Source organism: Rhinolophus sinicus, chromosome 14 (assembly GCF_057876585.1).
Source record: "Rhinolophus sinicus isolate RSI-liver-muscle chromosome 14, RSI-T2T, whole genome shotgun sequence".
Classification (NCBI taxonomy): domain Eukaryota; kingdom Metazoa; phylum Chordata; class Mammalia; order Chiroptera; family Rhinolophidae; genus Rhinolophus; species Rhinolophus sinicus.
In genome coordinates this window covers 57,969,402-57,982,970 of record NC_142514.1, presented here as the reverse complement: position 1 = coordinate 57,982,970, position 13,569 = coordinate 57,969,402, and the positions used below count along the sequence as shown (strand labels likewise).

The following is a 13,569-nucleotide window of genomic DNA, read 5'->3' as shown; positions in this document are numbered from 1 at the left end:
ACTACTTAATCACTGAAATAATTTTCTTACAAATGGCTGTGGTTTTATCACCATAGTTATTTGAAATTGTACTATGTGGGGGAAAGGGGAAGATATTCAATCAGCACAAGTGTCCTTTTGCATGGCATGCATCCTTGTATCTTCTTGTTTCTAAAAAGGATTTCAAAATGTTGTCTTGTCATCCAACTACTTCTTAGGTGATTTATTATTTGATCTGCTAGGAAAGGCTTGAATTATAAGCACAATAAAGAATGGTATCTATTTCTATTTTTTTGTTTGTTTGTTAATATTCTTTATATTTTTTTAATTTATTTTTAAATTTATTGGGGTGACAATTGTTAGTAAAATTACATAGATTTCAGGTGTACAATTCTGTATTACATCATCTATAAATCCCATTGTGTGTTCACCACCCAGAGTCAGTTCTCCTTCCATCACCATATATTTGATCCCCCTTACCCTCATCTCCCACCCCCCACCCCCCTTACCCTCTGGTAACCACTAAACTATTGTCTGTGTCTATGAGATTCTATTTCTATAGAGAGAATACACACTAAATAAAGTATTGCTGCAGATGACATCTGTAATATCACATTGCATCATCTCACCATCAGATGACGACTTCTCAAAGACACACAGAACCATCTCCCTTCATTCATTCATTTCAAGAGTACTTATGAAAAATCTACAATATGCCAGACATTTTGGTTAGGTACTGGGGATACAGTGAATAAAATAAACATACATGCTACCCACATTTTCAGAGAATTTGCAGATCTGAACGAAGTCACATAAGCAAAAACTTCAGAAAATAATTTCAGCTAAGCAATCCAAGTGACAGCTCTATGCTTTCCAAAGGACTTCTCCCACAAAACTTTTTGTAAAAATTTCACAAGAATGCTACTGTCAGAATAAACTATCCACCCAAAACTTAACTAAAACAGAAGAGGCAAGCCAACCTACCTTTAATTGACCCTAATTCCACCGTCAAAATTGTTGTCAGATGGTTTGACAAACTGTAAAGATGAATCACTTGGTTTGACTCAATCTACTGAATCATTCTTACTGGAGCAAATCATTCTACAATGTTATATTCGTTTACTCCAGGTCTATAATAATACTGCTACTTTTCCAATTGTTTGTGGACACAGCATTGAGTCAAATTCTCCTCAAGAAGTTAGTCACTTAGAACAATTACTTCCATTTTTTTCCAGGCTGTAGATTAGTCCAAGGCATTTTTAATTCCTTTTCTTCCTCTTTCTGATCCCTAAATACAAACACATAAACACTCTTCCCAAGGTATTATCTAGTTTGCTTTTTTTCTAACTTTCAACCTCCTCTACACCTACAGTTTCAACAACCACCCTTCAGAAATGATTCTTCATTTGGTATCACTTGTCCTATCCTTTTCTCCTGGGAAGAGTTGTGGTTGCTGCAGAAGCAAGTTGAGTCAGAAGGGAACTGCCCCTGAACTGCTATCTAGCAGCCCGCAGGTGAGATGGCGACGTGGCACATGTTTAATCCAGATGCATATTTAGTGAGTACAGATGGAGCCAAGCAAACCACAAACAGGAATGAGTAAGAAATCGTGATGAACTGGCAATATGCATGATTCAATGAGCAGGCAAAATTGGTCAGCATTGGAGGCAGAAACTGGGATTAGGGACAAATTCCAGCCACACAATTGTTTATTTCTCTTTTCCTTCCCTTCCTTTCACAAACAATTCCATTCTAAAGCCATTAGTGGGGGGCATACCAATATAGTCATTTTTGCTGAAAGTTGGAGGTTGCCATGGTGACCCTGGGCAGTATATTAAAGTCCAGCCAGGGTGAGAAGGGCATCTACCCTGAGTGTCAGACTGCTGTGGGGTATCATTATCGGAAGAGATTAAGGAGGACAACCTTGTGAAGGTAAGGTAGGATAAGGAAAGTATATGCCCTGGAGGGTGATCAATGTGTGGTTTCAAAGCCCAAGTCGGGTAAGGAAGACATCCACAGAAAAGACAGACTGGCATAAGATTGTTGGGGCCCAAAGAGGGTAAGGAGTATGTCTCTGAAGGATGACCCAGTGTGTGGAGAAGGCATCTATGTGAAGGGGGTGATAGGGAAGAACAGCCTGCCATGAATTACTAAAGTCCACAGAAATGTAGAAAGGGAGCCTGACATGCGGTGTCAAAGTCTGAGTGGGTCAGGAGGGCACCTCTACAGGGGAAGGAGTGACAGCTGAAGTGAGAGATTAGTTATACTCAGGGAAATCAATCAAATAAGTAAAAAGTATTAATATTAAAGGGAGCCAAGTATTAATTGTCAGAGAAAGGAGGTACAAATATGGAAGGGAGAAAACTAGAATGATCCATGTGGCATTGGGTTGGAATTGGAGATTTGTGTCAATTCACGATTTTCATTATATAGATATATATCAAAATATTGATACAAATATGTATATGCATATATGCATTTTGTGTGCATACATACATATATATGGGGATGTGCAGATACATGCACACACACACACACACACACACGCGCGCACACACACACACCCACACACATATCACCTAGCTTTGTGTGTGATAAAAGGTCCTGAGAGCAACGATACTTTCATAGTAATGAGTATAACTAATGTCAAGATCTTGGCTTTTAAATACTATTCTCCACTACAAGGAACATGGCTTTCTTTCGTTTCTGTTTAGCTCATTTTTTTCAGCAGTGTTTTGTAGTTTTCATGTACAAGATTTTTGTCTCTTTGGTAAAGTTTATTCCTAAGTATTTTATTCTGTTGATGTTATCATAAATAGGATTGTTTTCCTAATTACCTTTTTATTAATAGCTAGTATATTGTTAGTGCATAGAAATGCAACTAATTTTTGTTATGTTGATTTTATATTCTGCAACTTTACTGAATTCATGATTAGTTCTAACAAATTTTGTGGGGTTTTTTCCCTTTGGTATGGAATGTTTAGGGTTCGACATTAAATCTTGCTTTGTTACTGATCTTACAAGAAAAGCTTTCACTTTTCCACTGTTGACTATGATGCTAGCTATGGACTTTTACATTTGAACTTATTATGTTGAGGCCTTTTCTTCTATTCCTAGTTTTTTGAGCGTTTTTATCATAAAATGGTGTTGAATTTTGTGCTTTTTCTGCATTTATTGACATGACCATGTAATTTTTATCCTTCATTCTGTTAATGTAGTCTATCACATTTATTGATTTGTGTATGTTGAATTATGCTATGAATCTATGACTAAAGACTCTATGACTAAGAATGTAGCTAATAATTTTTTTTAATTAAAGTTTATTGGGGTGACAATTGTTAGTAAAGTTACATAGATTTCAGGTGTACAATTCTGTATTACATCATCTATATATCACATTGTGTGTTCACCACCCAGAGTCAGTTCTCCTCCCATCACATATATTTGACCCCTTTGACACTTGTCTATCCACCTCCCTTTCCCTTACCATCTGGTAACCACTAAACTATGGTCTGTGTCTATGAATTTTTGTTCTTCATTTGTCTGTCTTGTTCTTTTGTTGTTTTCAGTTTTATATACCACATACCAGTGAAATCATATGGTTCTCAACTTTTTCTGTCTAACTTATTTCCCTTAGCATAATAGTCTCAGGATCCATCCACGTTGCCACAAATGGCACTATTTCATCTTTTCTTATGGCACAATAGCATTCCATTGCGTATATATACACCACATCTTCTTTATCCAATCATCTATCGATGGACACTTTGGTTGTTTCTGTGTCTTGTCCACCATGAATAAAGCTGCAATGAACATTGGAGTACATATGTCTTTATGGGTAAATGTTTCCAGATTTTTGGGGTAGATACTCAGGAGAGGGATTGCTGTGTCATATGGTAATTTCATTCTTAAATTTTTTAGGAACCTCCACACTGCTTTCCATAGCAGCTGTACCAATCTTCATTCCCACCAACATTGTTAGAGGATTCCTTTTTCTCCACAGCCTCTCCAACACTTGTTACTATTTCTCTTGTGGATGATAGCCATTCTGACTGGGGTGAGGTGATATCTCATTGTGGGTTTTATTTGCATTTCTCTGATGATTAGTGATGTTGAGCATTTTTTCATATGTCTATTTGCCATCTGTATGTCCTCTTTGGAGAAATGTCTCTCCAGGTCCTCTGCCCATTTTTCAATTGGGTTGTTTGTTTTTTTGTTGTTGAGTTGCATGAGTTCCTTGTATATTTTGGATATTAGCCACTTATCGGAGGCACTGTTTGCAAAATTCTTCTCCCATTCAGTTGGTTGCCTCTTTATTTTGTTGATGGTTTCTTTTGCAGTGCACAAGTTTTTAAGTTTCATACAGTCCCATTCATTTATTTTAGCTTTTACTTCCCTTAAAACGCTCTTTGAACCCAAGTTCCATAAGTTTAGTACCTATATTTCCTTCTATGCAGTTTATTGTGTCAGGTCTTATGCTTAAGTCTTTGACCCATTTTGAATTAATTTTGGTACATGGTGACAGATAGCAGTCCAGTTTCATTCTTTTGCATGTGACTTTCCAATTCTCCCAGCACCATTTATTGAAGAGGCTGTCTTTTCTCCATTGTATGCTTTTTTGCTTCTTTGTCAAAAATTATCTGTCCATATTTATGTGGTTTTAATTTTGGGTTCTCAATTCTATTCCATTGGTCTACATGTCTGTTTTTCTGCCAATACCATGCTGTTTTGATTATTGTAGCCCTGTAGTACAAGCTAAAGTCAGGGTGTGTGATACCTCCAGCATTGTTCTTTTTCTTAAGACTGCTTTGGCTATTCAGGGTGTTTTGTGGTTCCAAACAAATCTAATGGTCTTTTGGTCTATTTCTTTAAAAAATGTCATTGGGATTTTGATGGGGATTGCATTAAATCTGTATATTGCTTTGGGTAATATGGCCATTTTAACTACGTTGATTCTTCCAATCCAGGAACACAGAATTTATTTCCATTTCTTTGTGTCTTCAATTTTTTTTTTTTAAAAAGAAGTCATAGTTTTCAGTGTATACGTCCTTCACATCTTTGGTTAAGTTTATTCCGAGGCATTTTATTATTTTTGTTGCAATTGCAAAAGGAACTGTTGGTTGTTGTTGTTGTTGTTTAATTTCTTTTTCTGAGATTTCATTATTAGTATATAGGAATGCAATGGACTTTTGTACATTGATTTTGTAGCCAGCAACTTTACCGTATTCATTTATTGTTTCTAATAACTTTTTAGTGGAGTCTTTAGGATTTTCTATGTAGCATACTGTCATCTGCAAAAAGTGACAATTTAACTTCTTCATTCCCAATTTAGATGCCTCTTATTTCTTTCTCTTTCCTGATTGCTCTGGCTAGGACTTCCAATACTATGTTGAAAACCAGAGGTGATAGGGAACAGCCCTGTCGTGTTCCTGAATGTAGAGCAAAGTACTTCAGTTTTTCACCATTAATTATGATAGTAGCTGAGGATTTATCCTATATGCCTTTATTATGTTAAGGCATTTTCCTTCTATACCCATTTTATTAAGTGTTTTAATCATAAATGGAGGTTGTATCTTATCAAACGCTTTTTTTGCATCTATTGGTATAATCATATGATTTTTGTCATAGTTAGTAAATTTTAATTGCCATCCTACTCAACCATGAATTCTGGGCTTCAGTTCTTGTGGCAGCTCAGAAACTACTTACAGTTACCAGCATTATGTGATAACAGGACAAGAATAAGGCAGGATATGGGTTAGAGTTAAATATTAACTAAATAAATAGACAAAGCCTCAATACTGATATTTTTAGGGATTGGGATGCTTGAATATGCTTTTAAACTGAAGAGAAGAAGGCATGGGGTGAGATGGATTAAACATAGATGGTATATAAAATATAGCTCAAAATCTTAGAGGAAATGGATAGGAAATAGTAGAATATATGGAAAGGGTAGAATAATATCTTTCCTAGGCAATCACAATAAAAACAAGAACTAGTCCTGCTAACTAGCTTACTTTGTGCTAAGCACCACACACTTTATGGATATTACCTCATTTCTTCTAATATTAAGCCTATGTAGTATTGTTATTACCCCTATACTGCAGAGAAAACAACTTAAGCACAAAGGAGTAAGTAATATGCCTAAAGTCACACATCTAACAGCTTGAAGAGCTGAGATGCTCAGTCTGACTCCGGAGCCCCTGCTTCCTCTAAGGAATAAAGGAAAGAATACTTAAGTTCAGGAGTGATACTGGAATACTGAGCAATGCTCACCTGTCGGCCTTGATGGTCTGAGTAAAGGTGGAATCATCACCCGCTCCTGTAAGGGACATGGGTGAGGCTGGGGATTGAGAAAAGGAATAGAGGTTTACAAAATACATATAAAACTAAAGCAGGAACCCTACTATGAATGAATAAAAGAATTGCTAAGCACCATTAGAGATCCAGCTGAGTTTGGAATGTGTGCACTGGTAATGGCACCATCAGCATGGCTATGCAACTTTCTTGAGCACTTCTCAGAACCCAGAGGCAGAAACCAAGAAGACAGATTATTGATCCATAGCTGGGGGCCTAGAAAAGGGGTGAGATGGATAGTAAATGTCTTAAGGGAATTGAAGATGATGGTGAGAATAGTTGAAATAATTGACTATTGAGTCCAGGCCAAATTGGAAGGGAAGCAAAACCAATGAATGTCTGTAGACTCAAATAGTAAAAACGAAAGGCACTTTTCTTTTAGTATGTAGGAACTTTTGAAATTATCTTAACCATTCTATTTTGAATCTTTAATTATATAAAGCAATTTTTTCCCATGGTTGAAAGTTACTTTACATTTTATCCTTTAGTTGAAAAACACATATATCCATTAATTACTAAATATACAAGGTTAAGCATCAAGAGACTTGGAAATAGCACAGCTTTGTATTAGTGGGGGGGCCTAGAAATTATGTAATCAACTAAACCACCCAGCTACTTTCTGTCTCAGTTTTCTTATCTAAAAAAAAAAGAAGAGAGAGAGAGAGAGAGAAAGGAAAAGGAAATTAGATTTAATGATCTCATAGTTTATGTTTCATTTCTTCCTTTCATTCCATAAGGAAAATGAATTACAGAAATTTCCAAGCTAGTTCTCTAGCTTTAACATAATTGGAAAGCTACTTTCTTGAATATGTATTAAAATAAAACACTTTTAAACCAAAGAGCTGCACATCCTTTAATATCAACTTCATAGTTTTAACAACTAGTAAAATGATCTACAAAATACAATAGAAACCATTAGCTGCTCAACACCTCCAACATCAGGGTCTCAATTGTCTTAAAATAAAATGATTAGCCACACAGCAACATGTAAGACAATCCCTAGTCTTAAAGTTGACTAAATTAGGTTTCATTGTTAGCCCCATGTCCAATGAGTCTGTATTTGTTTTTCAATTATTTAATTTCAATTATTGTTTTATTTCAATTTCCTCATCACTGCTTTATATCATAGAGTTCTTATTGTTCAGAACTATATGTACTTACTGATCAATATTTACTAAATGTTTTCTGAATTCAAAGGGTAAAGGGGATCAAATATATGGTGACAGAAAGAGAATTGACTCTGGTTGTGAACACACAGTGTGATATATAGATGATGTATTACAGAATTGTACACCTGAAATCTATGTCATTTACTAAAATTGTCACCTCAATAAACTTTAATTTTAAAAAACAAAAAATAATAATTATATATATATATATATATATATATATATATATATATATATATATATAATAACTGAAGTCCTTATAGGCTCTAAAAGCCACTGAATTACATAATAAAACAAGGAGATTAACTTCTTTCAAAAAAAAATGCAGAATTGTACACTTGAAACCTATGTAATTTTATTAACCATTGTCACCCCAATAAATTTCAATTAAAAGGAAAAAAATTATTCTAAACTTGGAGTTAATTAAAACCAATGTTCATTTAGTCCAGAGCTTCCTGGTCTGTGCTGGACTCAGACAGGGAGAAGAATATTTAAAGGCCCTTCAGCAACCTTCATGGCTGTGTGGACAGTACCTGGTATCCTTGATGCAGCATGCACTTAGGATTGAAGCAGACATGACTCTAAGTCTTAATTCAGCTGCTTACTAGTACTGGTGAGAACTTGGAAACATTCCTTTACATATCAGAGCTTCAGTTTTCTTCTTCATTAAAAATGGGGGAGAGTTTCTTTCCTTGAAAGTATGGTCATAAGGATTGAAATAGATAATGCATAATCTAAAATTTCTACCAAATATTAGAAAATAAATATTTGTTCTCTCCCCAGTCCTTCATAAAGGAGGTAATAGAATATTATCTTTACAAACACGAAGACTTACAAACAAGAGACTGACATACTCAAAGGGTATGCTGGAGAAATAACCAAGCAAAAGCTTCCACATAGGCAATGCTGCCTCTAGTGGACTGTCTGAGGAAGTACTTCTCAATTACAAAATGGATTAAAAATGCTGGGAAGTGGAATGAATACATTTTACAATGAGAAAGAAAGCATCTCTACGAAGACAATATTATAAATGGATTTATTTAGTCAACAAATGTTCATGTAGTTTCCTACTATGTGTCAGGGAGTGTTCTTAGCATTGACAATACGACAGTTCTGCTCTCAAAAAGATCTCAAGAAAATCCCTACACATTCCCATTTATATAGGTATGTTTCTAATAGTTGTGTCACATCCCAACTTGGGAACTCAAGTTATGTTGACTTTAGCATTCAGATGTGTTTAGGATTCAGTTGTGTACAGAGGATTAGGTGGACCCAGCACAAGTTTATTTAACTAGAGATCAAGAAACATTAAAAAAAATCACCCCTAGTTACTAACAAACTTTGTCCAGGGATATTGATTCAGGGTTAGGGAAGGTGTAAATTTGAATTTGTAGCTGACTTTATCCTATGGGCCAGATCATATAGGCTAAAACCTGAATTCCGGGGGAAAGGTGGATATAAGAAATGAGCAATTAATATATAAAAGAGCTGTTTCACTGAACTCTCATGGGGATATTTTAAGGGAAAAGTTGACCATTAGAGTCAACAATTTTAAGGAAAAAAAATTCCCTTCTGACTTCGTTTTACAAATATATACACAGCAGCTAGCCTAGTTCCTGCTGCATAGAAGGCTCCATAAATATGTGTAAATGGATTAATATTGTATTTCTTCTTTTATGTTTTGTGAACTCTGGGAATATTAGGTTGGTGCAAACACAATTGCGGTTTTTGCAATTATTTTTAGCCTTTTCAACTGCAATTACTTTTGCACCAACCTAATAAAAGAACAAGACACAGTCCCCGTCTTTAAGAGACTAATTACAGTCAGCACTGTAAAAAAAAAAAAAGAAAAAGAAAGAAAGAAAAAAAAGTATGCGTGAATAGTTATAGAATAATAAAGCCAGGAGAAATTCGTTTACCTGATGAGGTTAGTGTGGGCTTCAAAAGATGAATTTACAGCTGAGCAATGAAGGGTAAGGAGAAGATCAAATGTGCAGAGGGGGCTACCAGGTAAAGGAAGAAAACAAACAAGGCACCTGAAAAGTTTGATGAATTAGGAACAACAGTAGTCACTAATGAATGCAGAGAATCAGAGTTTTCTTCTTTATTTACTTTTGACCTCTGAAAGTGAAAAAAAATGGAAAAAGTATAGAGAATAATAACTCATTTTATTATAATAAGTTTCCTCACTAGCCTGATATATTTCATGTTATTCCTTGACTGACTATGTAAAAAATACGAATTTTTATTTTCTAAGAATCACACAGCCCTCTGTAAAGACCCATCATAAGTTATACACACTGGATTAAGTCATGTGTATTTTCCTTGGGAAAAGATGTTTTTACCCCAGGAGGTACCTTCATGCCTCAAGGAAGTAAGTCTCTACTAGGCTCACCCTGCAGGATCTCCAGATAAGCCTCTACAAATGGGTACATCAGGGTCACCTGGTTCCTTATGCAGTACATTCTTAGCAATGTTATCAGCACATCTAACTCAAAATGGAAGAGATTGGAGGAAAAAAGAAGGGAAAGATAGGGAGGAAGACAGAGTGGGGAGAGAAAGAAAGGCGGAAGTGAAGGAGTGAGGAAAGGAGATTGGAGATGGAAAGGGAGAGACAAAAGAAGAAAGAAAAAGAGAAAGAGGTCAAAAGTGAAAGAAAGGGAGAGAGTAAGAGACAGAAGAAGAAAAAAGAAAGGAGAAAGTAAAGAAGAGCGAGAGGAAGAGAGAATAAATGAAAAGGAAAAAGAGATAGGGAGAGAGAAGGAAGAGTTAAAGAGGAAGAGAAAAAAGGGGAAAAATGAAAGGAGAGGCAAGGAGAGAGAAAGAAAGAGAGAGAAGAGAAAGAAGACAGAAGAGACACAGGGAGAGAAAAAAAAATGGGAGTAAAGAGTTGACCTGATGAGGACTAGTAAATCTAATTCTGGAATAAATGCATGTTTCTATATATAAGATTTGTGTGAATAATTTTCATTTAATATAATCTAGACAACTTTGGGATCCATTTGCTAATTAAATGCCTATCTAATATAACGAACATGATGCTTTGGGCATAACTTAATAGTAAGTTTTAAATGGAAAAATGAATTCTTAATGCTAATATAGTTTACTTTTGGTAGCATATGGTAACCTTTCCATTGGCTTATATTTTCTATTTATGCCCTTCTTTAAGAAAAATATCTCTGGATTTCTATTCCAAAGAATATCACAGGAAAGATTTTTCTCATAGATTAACTTTGGAATAGATTGATTCTTCTTGCATCTTGTTTCAACAATTTCTCATATTGTACATGGGAATTTATAAAACTTTAACTTTTTCTGGAGAGCTTTATTCAGTGTCTACATGCTGACCTGGCTAATCTTTTTGGTAGGTGTGGTTATTAATTATTAACTAATTTCTATCAGCAAGCCATCTAAAGAGATAAGAGTAAACTAGCACTTCATTGCAAAATATATTACTTTATAAAATCAGTAAAGAGAAACATTCTCCAAAGATAATTCACGTGAAATCTAGGACATTCTGCTTAATTTCACTTAAAATCTACCTCCAAGCTAAAGCATAGCTTCACTTGTAAGCATCTAGGAATGAAAACTAGAGAATTTGCTAAATATTTTAAGTTATAAAAATGTTTTATGTTCATAGTAATTCAGTCCAATATGAAATTCAAATGTTCAGTTCTACTACCAAATCATCAATAATAAAAATTACTATTAAGGGAGTGACGTCACCAAGATGGCAGAATTGGTCATTCCTGACTTAGCTCCCCCTCACAAGAAGAACAACTAACAACTATTCATGAACAATACACCACTAAGAGAATCCTAGAACACAGGGTAAGGCTGAATCACATGCCTGTACCACAAAGACCAAGACAGACTGCATTAGAAGGATGAGAGGAGCAGCTATACACTGATCGCATTGCCCCTTCCCCAGGTCAGCATATCACCACATGAAGAAGTTTCCCTGAGCCTCTGATTCCTCCAGTTGAAAAAGAGAACCCAGGGGGACAACTATCCCGCCAGCTTTAGGGTTGTTCTGTGGGACCCTTTCCTCTGATCTTGTCTCACAGGGGTTGCAAGGGAATCTGCAGGGTTCAACCACTGGGAATCTGACTGTGGTGGAGAAGGGGAGGGGGCTTGCAAAAGCCAGCACATGGATCTTGGCAAATTGAGTCTTTACCCACACTGTCCAAGTAGTAATACCAACCAGCAACTTTGCTCATCTGCAAAACCAAGCCGGGGTTACACTCTAGCCAGGGAATTCAGTAGGGTACAGATCTGCCTGATTTGGATCCTCAAACATTGCCTAGAGCCTGGTTGTCCCAGGCAATGAGCTGACTCTCAACAATGGATAGATCATACAGATAATCAATAAGGAAACAGCACATATGAACAACAGTATACACAAAATGGACCTAACAGACATATACAGAACAATCTGTCCAACAATAGCAGAATATACATTCAGCTCAAGAACACCTGGAACATTTTCTAAGATAGACTGTATATTAGGCCATAAAATAAGTCTTGGCAAATTCAAGATTTAAATTATACCAAGTATCTTCTCTGAGCACGATGGCATGAAGCTAGAAATCAACACCAACAGGAAAACTGAAAATTTTATTAACACATGAAAATTAAACAACACTCTCCTGAACAACAAATGGATAAAAGATGAAATTAAACGTGAAATTAAAAGGATTCTTGAGACAAATAAAAATGGCAATACAACATACCAGAATGTACAGGATGCAGCAAAAGCAGTTCTAGGAGGGAAATGCATCGCAGTAAACACCTACATTTAGAGCAAAAATGATCCTAAATAAACAACTTAATTTTATGCCTTCCAGAACTAGGAAAAAAAGAACAAACTAAGATTAAAGTTAGCAGAAGAAAGGAAATAATAAAAATTGGGGCAGAAACAAATGAAATAATGGACAGAAAAACAATAGGAAAGATTACCCAAACTAAGTGTACATTCTTTGAAAAAATAAACAAAATTGAAAAACCCTTATCTAGACTAATCAAGGAAAGAAAAGAAAGGACCCAAATCAACAAAATTTTAAATTAAAAAGAAGACATTATAACTGATACCATAGAAATTCAAAGGCTCATAAGAGGCTACTATGAACAATTATATGACAACAAACTAGACAACCTAGAATAAATAGAAGCATTCTTAGAAAGATACAACTTACTACTGTGTTTCCCCGAAAATAAGACCTAACTGGACCATCAGCTCTAATGCATCTTTTGGAGCAAAAATTGATATAAGACCCGGTTATGTTATGTTTTATGTTATGTTATGTTATGTTATGTTATGTTATGTTATGTTATGTTATGTTATGTTATGTTATGTTATATTATATTATACCTGGTCTTACATATATTAAAATAAGACTGGGTCTTATATTAATTTTTGCTCCAAAAGATGCATTAGAGCTGATGGTTTGGCTAGGTCTTATTTTCGGGAAAACACAGTAAAACTGAATCAGGAAGAAACAGAAATCTGAATATGCCGATTTCTAGTAAGGAGATTGAATCAGTAATCAAAAATAGCCCGATGGAAAAAAACAAAACAAAACAGGAACAGATGGCTTCACTGGTGAATTTTACCAAACATTTAAAGAAAAACTAACACCAATCCTCAAACTTTTCCAAAAATAATCAAAGAGGAGGGAACACTCCCAAACTCATTTTACAAGGCCAGCATTACGCTGATACCAAAACCAGAAAATGACACTACTAGGAAAGAAAACTAAAGGCCAATATCACTGATGAATATATATGCAAAATTTCTCAATAAAATACTAGTAAAGCAAATTCAGCAGCACATTAAAATGATAACCATGGTCAATTGCAAATTTATCCCTAGGATATAAGGATGGTTCAATGTATGCAAATCAATCAATGTGATAACATCACATTAATAGAAAGAAAGAAAAGAATCATATGATCATCTCAACAAACACAGAAAAAGCATTTGACAAAACTTGACATCCATTTATGACAAAAAAAAAAGACATCTTAACAATTTAGGCATAGAAAGAACATATGTCAACATAATAAA

The 13,569-nt window shown here is 35.1% G+C and overlaps 1 pseudogene; it reads right to left on the bottom strand.

The window, feature by feature from the left end:
* The window catches only part of LOC109453548 (peptidyl-prolyl cis-trans isomerase D-like), a 108,289-nt pseudogene that overhangs the window by 79,111 nt on the left and 15,609 nt on the right, over positions 1–13,569 (bottom strand).